Source organism: Anser anser (genome assembly GCF_964211835.1).
Source record: "Anser anser genome assembly, chromosome: 2".
NCBI classification, from domain to species: Eukaryota; Metazoa; Chordata; class Aves; order Anseriformes; family Anatidae; genus Anser; species Anser anser.
The window spans coordinates 91,747,501-91,761,523 of NC_139721.1; the positions used below are offsets into that span (position 1 = coordinate 91,747,501).

General features: G+C 44.3%; 1 protein-coding gene across 1 annotated transcript in view; it reads right to left on the reverse strand.

Moving 5' to 3' along the window:
- The window catches only part of LOC310894603 (uncharacterized protein), a 310,402-nt gene that overhangs the window by 159,081 nt on the left and 137,298 nt on the right, over positions 1 to 14,023 (reverse strand). The window lies entirely within an intron of this gene.

The window sequence follows — 14,023 nt, forward strand, 5'->3', positions numbered from 1 at the left end:
TTTTTCTCCATCCCTCTAGCAGCACAGTGCAGGCCACAGTTTGCTTTCACTTGGAGGAGAGTCCAATATACTTGGAATCGGCTGCCCCAGGGGTGGAAACACAGCCCTACCATTTGCCATGGACTGATCCAGTCTGCGCTGGAGCAGGGGGAAGCTCCTGAACACCTGCAGTACATTGATGACATCATTGTGTGGAGTGACACTGCAGAAGAAGTTTTCGAGAAAGGGAAGAAAATAGTCCAAATCCTTCTGAAGGCCGGTTTTGCCATAAAACAGAATAAAGTTAAAGGACCTGCACGAGAGATACAGTTTTTAGGAATAAAATGGCAAGATGGACGTCGTCAAATCCCAAAGGATGTGATCAACAAAAGAACAGCTATGTCTCCACCAACTAGCAAAAAAGAAACACAAACTTTCCTAGGTGTCGTGGGGTTTTGGAGAATGCATATTCCAAATTACAGTCTGATTGTAAACCCGCTCTACCAAGTAACCCGTAAGAAGAATGCTTTTGAATGGGGCCCTGAGCAACGACAAGCCTTTGAACAAATTAAGCAGGAAATAGTTCATGCAGTAGCCCTCGGGCCAGTCCGAACAGGACCAGATGTAAAGAATGTGCTCTACACCGCAGCCGGGGAGAATGGTCCCACCTGGAGCCTCTGGCAGAAAGAACCTGGGGAAACTTGAGGTCGACCCCTGGGGTTTTGGAGTCGGGGATACAGAGGATCTGAAGCCCGCTATACTCCAACTGAAAAGGAGATATTGGCAGCATATGAAGGAGTTCGATCTGCTTTGGAAGTGGTCGGTACTGAAGCGCAGCTCCTCCTGGCACCCCGACTGCCGGTACTAGGCTGGATGTTCAAAGGAAGGGTCCCCTCTACACATCATGCAACTGATGCTACATGGAGCAAGTGGGTTGCACTGATTACTCAGCGGGCTCGAATAGGAAACCCCAGTCACCCAGGAATCTTGGAGGTGATTATGGACTGGCCAGAAGGCAAATACTTTGGGATATCATCAGAGGAGGAGGTGGTTCGTGCTGAAGAAGCCCCACTGTACAACAAGCTACCGGAAAATGAGAAGAAATATGCCTTGTTCACTGACGGGTCCTGTCGTATTGTGGGAAAGCATCGGAGATGGAAAGCTGCTGTATGGAGTCCTACACGACGAGTTGCAGAAGCTGCTGAGGGAGAAGGTGAATCGAGTCAGTTTGCAGAAGTGAAAGCCATTCAGCTGGCTTTAGATATTGCTGAACGAGAAAAGTGGCCAGTTCTCTATCTCTATACTGATTCATGGATGGTAGCAAATGCCCTGTGGGGGTGGTTACAGCAATGGAAGCAGAACAACTGGCAGCGCAGGGGCAAGCCCATCTGGGCTGCGGCATTGTGGCAAGATATTGCTGCCCGGGTAGAGAACCTGGTTGTAAAGGTACGCCATGTAGATGCTCATGTGCCCAAGAATCGGGCTACTGAAGAACATCAAAACAACCAGCAGGTGGATCAGGCTGCTAAGACTGAAGTGGCTCAGGTGGACCTGGACTGGCAACATAAAGGTGAATTATTTATAGCCCGATGGGCCCATGACACCTCAGGCCATCAAGGTAGAGATGCAACATACAGATGGGCTCGCGATCGAGGGGTGGACCTGACCATGGACACTATAGCACAGGTTATTCATGACTGTGAAACATGTGCTGCAATCAAGCAAGCCAAACGGTCAAAACCTCTTTGGTATGGAGGACGATGGCTGAAATATAAATATGGAGAGGCCTGGCAGATTGATTACATCACACTCCCTCAAACCCGCAACGGCAAGCGCCACGTACTTACAATGGTGGAAGCAACCACCGGATGGCTGGAAACATATCCTGTGCCCCATGCCACCGCCTGGAACACTATCCTGGGCCTTGAAAAGCAAGTCCTATGGCGACATGGCACCCCAGAGAGAATTGAGTCAGACAACGGGACTCATTTCTGAAACAACCTTATAGACACTTGGGCCAAAGAACATGCTATTGAGTGGGTGTATCACATCCCCTATCATGCACCAGCCTCTGGAAAAGTTGAACGATACAATGGACTGTTGAAGACTACACTGAAAGCAATGGGTGCTGGGACATTCAAAAATTGGGATACACATTTGGCAAAGGCCACCTGGTTAGTCGATACCAGGGGATCTGCCAACCGAGCTGGACCTGCCCAATCAAACCTGTTACGCACTGTAGAAGGGGATAAAGTTCCTGTAGTGCACGTAAGAAACATGCTGGGTAAAACAGTCTGGGCTACTCCTGCCTCAGGAAAAGGCAAACCCATTCGTGGAATTGCTTTTGCTCAGGGACCTGGATGCACTTGGTGGGTAATGCAAAAGAATGGGGAGGTCCGGTGTGTACCTCAAGGGGATTTGATACTGGGTGAGAATAGCCCATGAGTTGAATTGTAGTATGTTAATTATTATATAATAATGTATGTCATCACTACCATGATTGCTATATATCATAGATGAAAATGGTGATTAATTAGAACGTATTGGAAAGAGTGTAACCTGAGCATGACATAAATGGTATGGAATAAGGGGTGGATATCTGTCCTGGTTCCAGTTAGGACAGAGTTAATTTTCCCTCATAGTAGCTGGTAGGGTGCTATGTTTTGGATTAGGATGAGAAGAGCGCTGATAACATGTTGATGTTTTAATTGTTGCAGAGCAGTGTTTACACCAGGCCAAGGACTTTTCGGCTTCTCGCTCTGTCCTGCCAGCGAGCAGGCTGGGGGTGCAGCAGGAGCTGGGAGGGGACAGACCCAGGACAGCTGACCCAAACTGGCCAAAGGGGTATTCCATACCATCTGACGTCATGCTAAACAATATATAGGGGTGGCTGGCCGGGGTGGGGGGGCCGGCTGCTCGGGGATAGGCTGGGCATCGGTCAGCTGGTGGTGAGCAATTGCATTGTGCATCACTTGTTTTCTTACACATTATAATTGTTAATACTATTATCATTATCACTATTATTATTATTATTGTTATTATTATATTCCTGTCTTAATAAACTGTCTTTATCTCAACTCACCAGCTTCACTTTCCCGTTTCTCTACCCCATCCCAGAGAGGGAGGGGGGAGGGTGAGCGAATGGCTGTGTGGTGTTTAGCTGCCAGCCGGGTTAAACCACAACAAACTTGAATCACTTATCTTAAGAGGCACCAAGAAAATTCTGAAGGGATCTCTGCTGCAGAGCTACCCAGTTCATGCAAAATAAAGATTTTGCCTCTTCAGACACATAACAGAAGACTTGCCCTTCTCATTTCTAACATGCCATATGCAGAGAGGCCACCTGTATTTTCTTCAGGACCACTAGGTACTACTTCAAATGCTTCTCATTTCACAGTTGAGAAGATGCAGCATCAAGGTCATAAAGCTTTGATGTCCTCATCAAGATCTACAGCATGTTGTAAGTGTATGCAAGGCCATTTATCAAGAGTGTCTGACAACCATAGCAGAGCACTGAAAATATACAATGCTGCAATGGTGTTTCCATTGATGAAGAGACTTTAAGCATAAATGTGCCAGCCTGTCAAAACTCTGTAAGTTCAGATCTCTTCAGATGAGCCTAGAAATCACCAGCTACTAAGATCCAGGTAAGCTTAGCCTAAACACGAAGACATGATGCTGATTACAGCTTATTAGGGAACATATTCTATCCAGTATAAGCTTGTATAGTACAAGCAATGCCAGTGGAAACCAAGTGAAATATGTCAATCCATGTATCTAAAATAAATAGTTTATATTAAAAATATAAAAGAAAAAATATTCATAAGCTATGTAACAAATCAGGATTTTACAGTCTTTTCTAATTTCTGGATACTGACAGCGAACCATGACATGGACAACTGAAGAGAAACTGAAAGGAAATACCGATCAGAAATACCGAGATTTTTCTGTGGGGGTGTTTTTTCCCCCATTCTTCCTTAATTTAAAAATGTTTGTTAATTTCAGCACAGAATATTTTTATTGTTTCTATAGACTTTTCAAAGTCCCTCTTGCAAATTTACTCCCTTAATTCTCTTATTCTTCCCTAAATTAGGTATCTATTTTTAGGTATGTTTTGCAGATAGTGAAAACTGAGTCATAGTAAATAATCTGCTTGTTTCGGACCCATAAAAACTGATGTTTAGGTCTGAGGTTACAACCCACATCTTTCTCAGTCCCCATTCCTTTTTTCAACTGGCATCACACTGCCTTGCAAATTTGCCTCCTTAATTGTAATCTAAAAGCATTGGCTTTAGCTTTACACAGTAACTTCCATTTGTATTTGATCTCACATCATTGTCTATTTCAAGTCTGCAGACACACTTGAACCATTTATAATTAATAGAAATTCACTGGTTTACCATTAGAATTTGAAAACTACCATGAGGGATACAACGCTTTAGGTACAGTTCACTGTATATAAGTGACTTAAATATAAGAGTGAAAATGACAAGTTGCCACATCTAACAATTTTTCTCTATAGAGGACAGATGATCTCCTGGAATTTCCCATCCTGCTCCATCTCTCTTCAACCTTAACTGAAATGCACAATCGGTTCATATTTTCAGCTGAAATGTAGCTCTCCTTGTCTGATTTGTTCTCCAAATGCTGACATGAGCAATGATATCATAGCATCATGCTATGATGAGACATCATTGAATGTATACACTTTGGTATATGTTCTCAATGTAACCACCTAGTCTTGAAACCTGTGTCTTGTCTAAGGGTCTACTACAGTAGTGAGAGAAACCAACTATGTTAACAGATTGCCAGCAGGTTAAGCAACAGTGATGATTTCCCACCTTTGTACAGTGAAGAAAATTAGTATGCATGTAATGCAACTAAATTGTCTTTCCCAATATTCCTATGCCCCTCAACTTACAGATGATCTGGTTATATTTCAAATTAAGAAATTGATGTGAAAAACTCCAAAGCCCTTAAACTCAGATTACACATGAAAAGCCTGACATACCTCAGTGTTAGCCCTGTTCTGTGCAGGAGGTTGGTCTAGAAAGCCTCCAGAGGTCTTTTTACACCTGAATTATTCTATTCCATAAAACAAAGCTCAAAAGTACCATCCAGCACAGATTCCTCTCAACAAATTCAGTTCTACTGTAAGATGACAGAAGAAAAAAGGCACAATATTTAGAGAAATTAATTTATTTGTAACTCAGTAAAACCTGTGTACTCTATTAACACTCCTAAAGAGTCTGCTGTCATAAAAGGTAGTCAACAGTATACTTAGCTACAACTGGGGCTACATTTTTCTCCACATGTATTAAAAATACAAATAAAGCCTCCCTGGAAAAAAAAATGGAGAATATATAAGCAACTAAAAATTTGTTTTTACTGTATTCATGCCTCTACATGTCAGTAGTGTTCTTTCTTTCCTTTACAATGTTCATATGAGATTTGCTTCTTTTAACAGGTGGTCAGTATTTGATGAAGGCACTTAAACTTCAACAAGGCTTGGCAATCACTGATTCTCTTTGAAGAATCTTTCCAATTGCCTCTATTTATTGAACCATAGAAATAGACTTCCTTACTTGAGTTTGTATTAGGATAATGAGCCAGAGAGCTGACCAGTCAGATTATCTTAAGCAGCAGCAAATGCAGTATCATTTACAGTAGCTGTACGATTCATTGTTCCAGCTCAATAGAATATCAAGAATTGCTTTAGTTGTTTAATTGCCCTTCTGATCTTAAAGAATGAAAGAACACAGTAAAACATAAGTGAACTCCTTTTCAGTGAAAAATAAAAGAAAAATTTTCACGATTTTCATTACTGCCATCTAAATATTTACTTTAGTTAAAATCCACATAACTCCTGAACAAAGCAATCAAAAGAGAATTGCAATTAAAAAGATCAGCTATATCAGTGTAATGGGTTTCCTGACAGCACAATGACAGATCCTTTACAAACACGTAAAACATCTTTTCCACAGTTCTGTTTATGTTGACATTCATTTCTGTGCTTCCCTTTCCATCTCCTCTGCCTCCAAAAGAGGCCTGTAAATCTGAGAGTCCAGAAACAATGGAAAGGAGCCTTAAAAGTCTGGAGGGTTCCCAAGCTTCCTGCTGAGGAATCAGGAGCAAGCCTGATAGAATAAAGATATTTGGAAATGTCATGTTGCACGAGTGGAGAAGCCCCATAGCTACACATACTGGTCTGGTTTTGAGTCTGCCTGATGTGTGCCGACCAACAGCTGAGGAGCATGGACTCTGACAAGGCAGGACTGCAGGGAAATGGTCATGGCACTGAGCCAGCCAGACTTCAAGAAGCAACGCTCTCAGACACATGATCTGATTTTTTTAAACTATTTTTTTTATTTGGGGGGGGGGGGTGGCGGGGTGTCCTTCGGAGACCCAGGAGTTGGACTCGATGGTGCCTTCCAATGGTGCCTTTGACCTTGGATATTCTATGATTCTATGACATCAGAAGTCCAAAGGCCAGAAGCCCAATGTCCCAGGCTTTGAGAAGTTTGCCTTGTGTTTTTCCCCTCGAGCTTAGATTTCAGTGAAGTGATTTTTCTGCAGTTCTCGAGTAGTCTACTTAGCAGGACTATGATGAATTTGACGAGCTTGTCCTAATAACACATTCCAGAATAAGGTGTTAAGCACTTCTGATGGGTGTAGTAGATTTTTGTCTGTCTGTATCCTTGCTCTTCCTCAGTAAAATGGAGATATCCATAAATTCCTACTATTTCACATAAATGGAATAGAAATCATTATTTTAACACACCATGGAGATGCTTTGACACTCAAGTAATTAGGGTAGTGTATAGCTAGCTTTATGAAAACAAAGTAACCCACCTTTAAGGCAGGGTGTAAGAGAAACTGTAAGCTTTTGTATTCTTGACCTGCAATTCTCAGTAAAACAAAACAAAACAAAACAAAAATGACTCATTTGAACATCACAGACGTAAAATCTTGGTAAATGTCAAACAGGAGTAGCCAGGTTTCATCTGAGCAAAAGTTACCTTCTGATTCTGCATTGTACTTATTCACGCAATTATCATATTCACATGGAATGATCACACAGGATGGTACAATGCTTAGTAAGCTACAGCTTTGCTGAAAGGAGGTCTTCAGGTACCATCTATATGTAAATAACAGTGTTTTCCAATAGGGTAGAACATGCAAGCAAATGCACATTTGTATTTTATATGACCGAGGTCTGATCCCACTGATTAAATCCTGGTTAGGGGGAAAATTCATTATTGCCTAACACAGTACCAAATTTTACCCACGTTATCCACTATTAACCAAAGGAAAACTGATTACTCTACCATCATATAAACTGATCTCTCTGTGACATGGCAAAGAGTCAGAGGAACGATTATATTGATCCTGTAAGAATACTAGGTCTAATGCACAGAGGCATTAACATTAGTTTAATCAAAATGTAAAACTCTTGAAAAAAGACAACATTTTATTACTACCCACCTGCAACAAATAACTCATTTCTTACTACTATAATTCAATTGATAGTACTTAAGAGCAAAACTTGCACTTTACTTTCAAAGGCTCTTGATTAATTTACATTGAGGTCTTGTATCAAAACTGACTATACGGTCATAACGACCAAGTCTTGCAAGGTGTTATGCCCAGCTCAGGGGGCTAAATGCAGCTGCTGAGTCCTTTAGAGAAAGACAGAAGTTGATAACAAATTATATGTAGTCAAGAACACTGGCCAAGCCGCAGGAAGTGGATGGTCAAGCAGAAAAGATATTATTGACTTCTGGGGCAGTATTGATCTTTATCATTGCCTCACTATTAACTTCTTCTGAGAACCCTCATAAGCTTGAGTAGTTGCTTTTATTGTCTCAGTTCAGAAACAGCTGGAAATCTTAGATCTGGTACTTTTCCATGTCATTTGAATCAAGGATTGGCAAGATTGTGTTGCCAAAAGCCCATCAAGTACAAACTCACCCCAATCACCAGTGTTTGCTTCATCCTCAGCAGTCTCTCATGTTTTGAAAGAATCTTGCCTTTAATCAAACACATTAAGCCAGGATTATGTCAGGCCTCTCCTCTGCACATTTCTTTTCTCTGTAAAATCAAGTCCTTCCCATAAGCATGCATCCCTGGATTATCTCATTAAAGAATGTTTTCAGTGGCATTCTGCATAGCCTCCTTTGGTTGTACCTGCACAGTTTTTACTGTAACACGGCCAAATTTATGATTTTCTCTCAATACAGTTTATTTTTCTTTATTAAAAGCAAATGTCATTGGGGCTTCTGAAATCTGTAAGGCTACATGGCAGGCCGCAGGAAATAGTACTGTATTCAGAATTTAATATTCTTCAATGTGCTGGTTAACAGCATGTTGATATCTGCCTAATACTTTCTTTACAACAACCTATCAGATCTCCTCTTATGCTTTTTCTTGCCAACCTCAACTATTAGCTTCTACATTTACAAAACAGAACATGAAATAAAGCTGTAGCTTAAAGTTCCAGAGGTAAAATCTTGCATAAACTTTTTTTTTTTTTTTAACTACTGAAATTGCAGCTGTTTCAAAAACTTTTAATCATGGTGATGTCATGCACTGAGTTGATGTTTAAACAAAAGCCACCCATTTACCATGAAGCTACAAAGCAAAGAAGAAAAGCAATGAACTATGGGATAGAAAGTTAATACATGGATGTTGTCTGTGCCAACAATGCCAGCAAAGCCCTATTGCAAATCAGATGCCTCACTGGAGGAAATTTTTGGCAGCCTAAAAAGAAGCAGCAACAGCTCAAGTGTGTTTCTGAACCTCAGGTATAAAACTTTTCTCATGCATCATAAACTCTCGCTTTCTATTTTTAACCCTTGGGCTCCCACGTTTTGTTTTCATTTTGTCAAAGCAAAGCAATGTGAGAGAGATGTCTATTAGACTCCTTCACTCAGCCTGAGGGTTAATTACTCAGTTTGGTAGACATTTGAAAATATTATGTTACCTCTAACAGCAAAATTGATAGAAGCTTGTTTCAGGCTCACTTCATGTCATTATGGCAGATTAAATTAACTAATAATAAATTATGCTGGCTAAAGTATATCTGTTACTCACTAAACCTGTAGAAGGAAGGGAAGGATTTTTTCTCAATACAAAGTAAATACTATGCAGAAAATTAAAGATTTTTCAAACCAATAAACATGCATTCAAGCAACAAAAGTCGGAAGCATCCCAAAGATGGCAGTGGCAGATTCTGAAGAATAAGACAGCACTCTGAATGCACAACTGCTGCATAAGAGCCTCAGTACTGCAGTGCTACAGGTGTATATTCACAGATTAAAGCAGACAGACAGAAGGTCTATTAAAGAAGAGCAGAGTGTGCTCACATTTTTGTTAGATCTATTGGAATACTAGGAGGACATAAGGGGTGTATGTTTGCAACCCCAGTTTCCAATGTCACCTTCTGCTTTCTGTTGATAGAAGCTGAAAGACCCATTTCTATGTGCTTCCAAGGTAAGGATGGATGTATACAATGCTGATTTAGAAACCAGTATAGATTTTATAGTGATCCTCCTGTTACACTCAGCATTGCGTGATGTGGATGTAGCACCTGATACCACATCAGTATAGGACTTGGACAGCTGAAGTCAGAGATGCATGGCAGGAAGGGACAGGAAACACAGGCATTCAAGACTTTTTCTGTGTAGTATAAAGCACTGAGTCCCTATCTGCAAGCTGATGATAGACCAGCTCAATCATGTTAAATAAAGACTTACTTTCCTTTGGAAGAAAATAACATAGAAATACAATAAGTAGGTCTAAGTGAGCCTAAGGTAGCCAGGTAGCGGTGCTCCGGGAGGAGGTGAACAGGCTCAGAAGCATCAGGGAATTGGAGATGGAAATTGACTGGTGGAGGTGCACTCTACCCTCTCTGAGGCAGGCTCATGAGCCTGCCACAGCACAGGCGTCTCCTGTTATGCAGAAGACGGAGGTTCCCTCCTCCTGCCAGGCAGCGGGAGGAGACCTAGATCAAGGGGGGGAATGGAGGCAGGTGCCTATTCGGGGTGGTAGGCCAGCCCTCTCTCTGCCCACCTCACCTTCTCATCTACCCTTAAATAATCGATATGAAGGACTAGAACAAGACAATCCGAATGATAAAGTAGATAAAAACCCGTCCCAGCTGGAGGGGGCGCCTAAGACAAGGCGACCTACACACCGCATTGCCACATCATCCTTCAAAAAAGAAAGAAGGGCTATTGTTATGGGGGGCTCCCTTCTGAAAGGGACAGAGGGACCGATATGCCGACCGGACCCAACCCGCAGAGAAGTCTGTTGCCTCCCTGGGGCTCGGGTGAGAGACCTTGCCAAGAAAGTCCAGCGCCTGGTACGGCCCACTGACTACTACCCGCTACTGGTCTTTCAGGCTGGTAGCGATGAAGTAGCAACGAGAAGTCCGAAGGCGATCAAAAGAGACTTTAGGGATTTGGGGCGACTACTTAGAGGATCAGGGGCGCAGGTTGTGTTTGCCTCTGTCCTTCCGATAGGGGGGATCGAAGCTGAAAGGCGTGCTGTTCACATAAACTCGTGGCTTCGAGACTGGTGTGACCGGCAGAACTTTGGGTTCTTTGATCACGGGAAGGTCTATGCTACACAGGGCCTGATGGCACCGGATGGGATGTGCCTCTCTCGGAGAGGGGTAAGGATCTTTGGTCAGGAGTTGGCAGGGCTGATAGATAGGGCTTTAAACTAGAGTCGAAGGGGGAAGGGGCTAAAACCAGGCACGCCGGTGAAGACCTAAGGGAAGGTACGCTAGAATCAGAGGGGCTGGGTGCCAGTGAGGTCCTTCGGGCAGATCCACAAGGTGCTGAGTGTAAGGAGACGCACCTGAAGTGCTTCTACACGAACGCACGCAGTATGAGGAATAAAATGGATGAGCTAGAAGTCCTGGCCCAGTCCCGCAACTACGATATCATCGGCATAAGCGAAACCTGGTGGGATGAGTCCTGTGACTGGGGTGTTGCGATAGATGGTTACAGGCTCTTCAGGAGGGACAGGCAGGGTAGGCGAGGTGGTGGGGTGGCGATGTATGTGAAGCAGGGGCTGGACTGTGTGGAACTTCAGGTCGGAGATGGCAAAGTTGAGAGCCTCTGGGTAAGGATCAAGGGACGAACGAATAAAGGGGATGTCGTTGTGGGAGTCTATTACAGACCGCCTGGCCAGGACGATAGCGCCGATAAATTATTCTTTACAGAACTAAGAGAGGCCTCGAGATTAACTCCCCTTGTCCTTATGGGGGACTTCAACTTGCCAGACGTTAACTGGGAGTGCCACACGGCTGACACGAGCAAGTCCAGGAGGTTCATGAAGCACCTAGATGATAACTTCTTGGTGCAGGTGCTAACGGAGCCAACTAGGAAAGGTGCCCTCCTAGACCTGTTGCTAGAAAACAGAGAGGGTCTGGTGGGAGATGTGGTGATTGGTGGCCGCCTTGGTCAAAGCGACCATGAAGTGGTTGAGTTCAAAATTTACGGTGACAGAAAGAAAAGTGCCACCAAAACCTCATCCCTAGATATGGGGAAAGCGGACTTCAGGCTGCTCAGGGAACTAGTCAGCAAGGTCCCCTGGGAAACTGCTCTTAAAGGCCTCGATGTCCACCAGTGCTGGACATTCTTTAAGCGATGCCTCCTAGAAGCACAAGATCAAGCAATTCCTAAATATCGCAAGTCAGGCAGGCGGGGCAGGAGGCCGGCGTGGCTGACCAGGAACATTCTAATGGAGATTAGGCGGAAACAGAGAGTGTTTCGCTACTGGAAGGAGGGCCAGGTGTCATGGAAAGAATACAGGGATGCCGTTCGTGTTTGTAGGCAGAAAATTCGTGTGGCCAAAGCACACCTAGAGTTGAAGCTGGCTGTGTCTGTGAGAGAAAATAAAAAGGGCTTTTTCAGATATGTGAATGGAAAAAGGAGAACTAAAGAATACATAGGGCCGCTCCTTGATAGGGAAGGTCTCCTCACAGACAATGACATAGGCAAAGCAGAGACGCTTAACGCCTTCTTCGCCTCTGTCTTCAATGCCGATGATGGGCTTCGGGACCCAGGGTGCCCTGAGCTAGAGGGCTGGGACGGTGGGGATGACAAACTCCCAACCGACCCTGAACGTGTGTGGGATTTGCTACTCCACCTGGATCCCTACAAGTCCATGGGTCCGGATGGGATTCATCCCCGGGTGCTGAAAGAGCTGGCAGACGTCATCGCGGAACCTCTCTCAATTATTTTTCAACGATCCTGGGAATTTGGAGAGGTCCCGGTAGACTGGAAGCTGGCAAATGTTGTGCCGATTTACAAGAAGGGTCAGAAAGAAGACCCTAGCAATTACAGGCCTGTCAGTCTCACATCAGTGCCTGGTAAAATCATGGAGAAGATGGTTCTCGAACTTATTGAGGCTCACCTGGGGGACAAAGCAGTCATTGGTCCCAGCCAGCATGGGTTTGTGAAGGGCAGGTCCTGCCTAACTAACCTGATTTCCTTTTATGATAAGATCACCCGTATGATGGACCAAGGGAAACCAGCTGATGTGATTTTTTTGGACTTCAGCAAGGCTTTTGACACGGTTTCCCATAGGATCCTACTGGACAAAATGTCCACCATACAGCTAAATAAAAACATCATACGATGGGTGAGCAATTGGCTAATGGGCAGGGCCCAAAGGGTTATGGTAAATGGGGCTGCGTCAGGCTGGCGGGCGGTCACCAGTGGGGTCCCTCAAGGCTCCATTTTAGGGCCGGTACTTTTCAATATTTTTATAAACGATCTGGATGTAGGAATAGAAGGTATTTTGAGCAAGTTTGCTGATGACACCAAACTTGGAGGAGTTGTGGACTCGAATGAGGGTGGAAAGGCCTTGCAGAGGGATCTGGATAGGTTGGAGAGCTGGGCGATCACCAACCGCATGAAGTTCAATAAGAGCAAGTGCCGGGTCCTGCACCTGGGACGGGGAAACCCTGGCTGCACGTACAGACTGGGCGATGAGACGCTAGAGAGCAGCCTAGAAGAGAGGGATCTGGGGGTCGTGGTAGACAGCAAGATGAATATGAGCCAGCAGTGTGCCCTGGCGGCCAGGAGGGCCAACCGTGTCCTGGGATGCATCAAGCACGGCATCGCTAGTAGGTCAAGGGAGGTGATTGTCCCGCTCTACTCTGCGCTGGTGCGGCCTCACCTCGAGTACTGTGTGCAGTTCTGGGCACCACAGTATAAAAAGGACATGAAACTGTTGGAGAGTGTACAGAGGAGGGCTACGAAGATGGTGAAAGGCCTGGAGGGGAAGACGTACGAGGAACGGCTGAGGTCACTGGGCCTGTTCAGCCTGGAGAAGAGGAGGCTGAGGGGAGACCTCATCACAGTCTACAACTTCCTTGTAAGGGGGTGTCGAGAGGCAGGAGACCTTTTCTCCATTAACACCAGTGACAGGACCCGCGGGAACGGGGTTAAGCTGAGGCAGGGGAAATTTAGGCTCGACATCAGGAGGGGGTTCTTCACAGAGAGGGTGGTTGCACACTGGAACAGGCTCCCCAGGGAAGTGGTCACTGCACCGAGCCTGTCTGAATTTAAGAAGAGATTGGACTGTGCACTTAGTCACATGGTCTGAACTTTTGGGTAGACCTGTGCGGTATCAAGAGTTGGACTTGATGATCCTTAAGGGTCCCTTCCAACTCAGGATATTCTATGATTCTATGATTCTAACAGCTTCCCAATGACTCTGTTCAGAAGGCGTCTGAACACAGAACTGACAAACCTGTTGTGTTCCTTCAGGTGTCACAGAGACTTGAGCCTTTGCAGACAACAAAATAACCCAAACTTAGTTGAAGTACAGACTCTCAACACACTATAACCTCTTCTGGAAAGGAGCAGTATCCCAAGTTCAACTATTCCCAGATTTCCTGTCCATCATTGCCAAGGAGCGGGTGACTTTCTTGGTACTGAGCCCTTTTCCCTTCCTTTTCCTCCCATTTTGTGTTCTCTGTACAATATTCCCTAAACCACCTTTTACGCATGATGCATACAGCAAC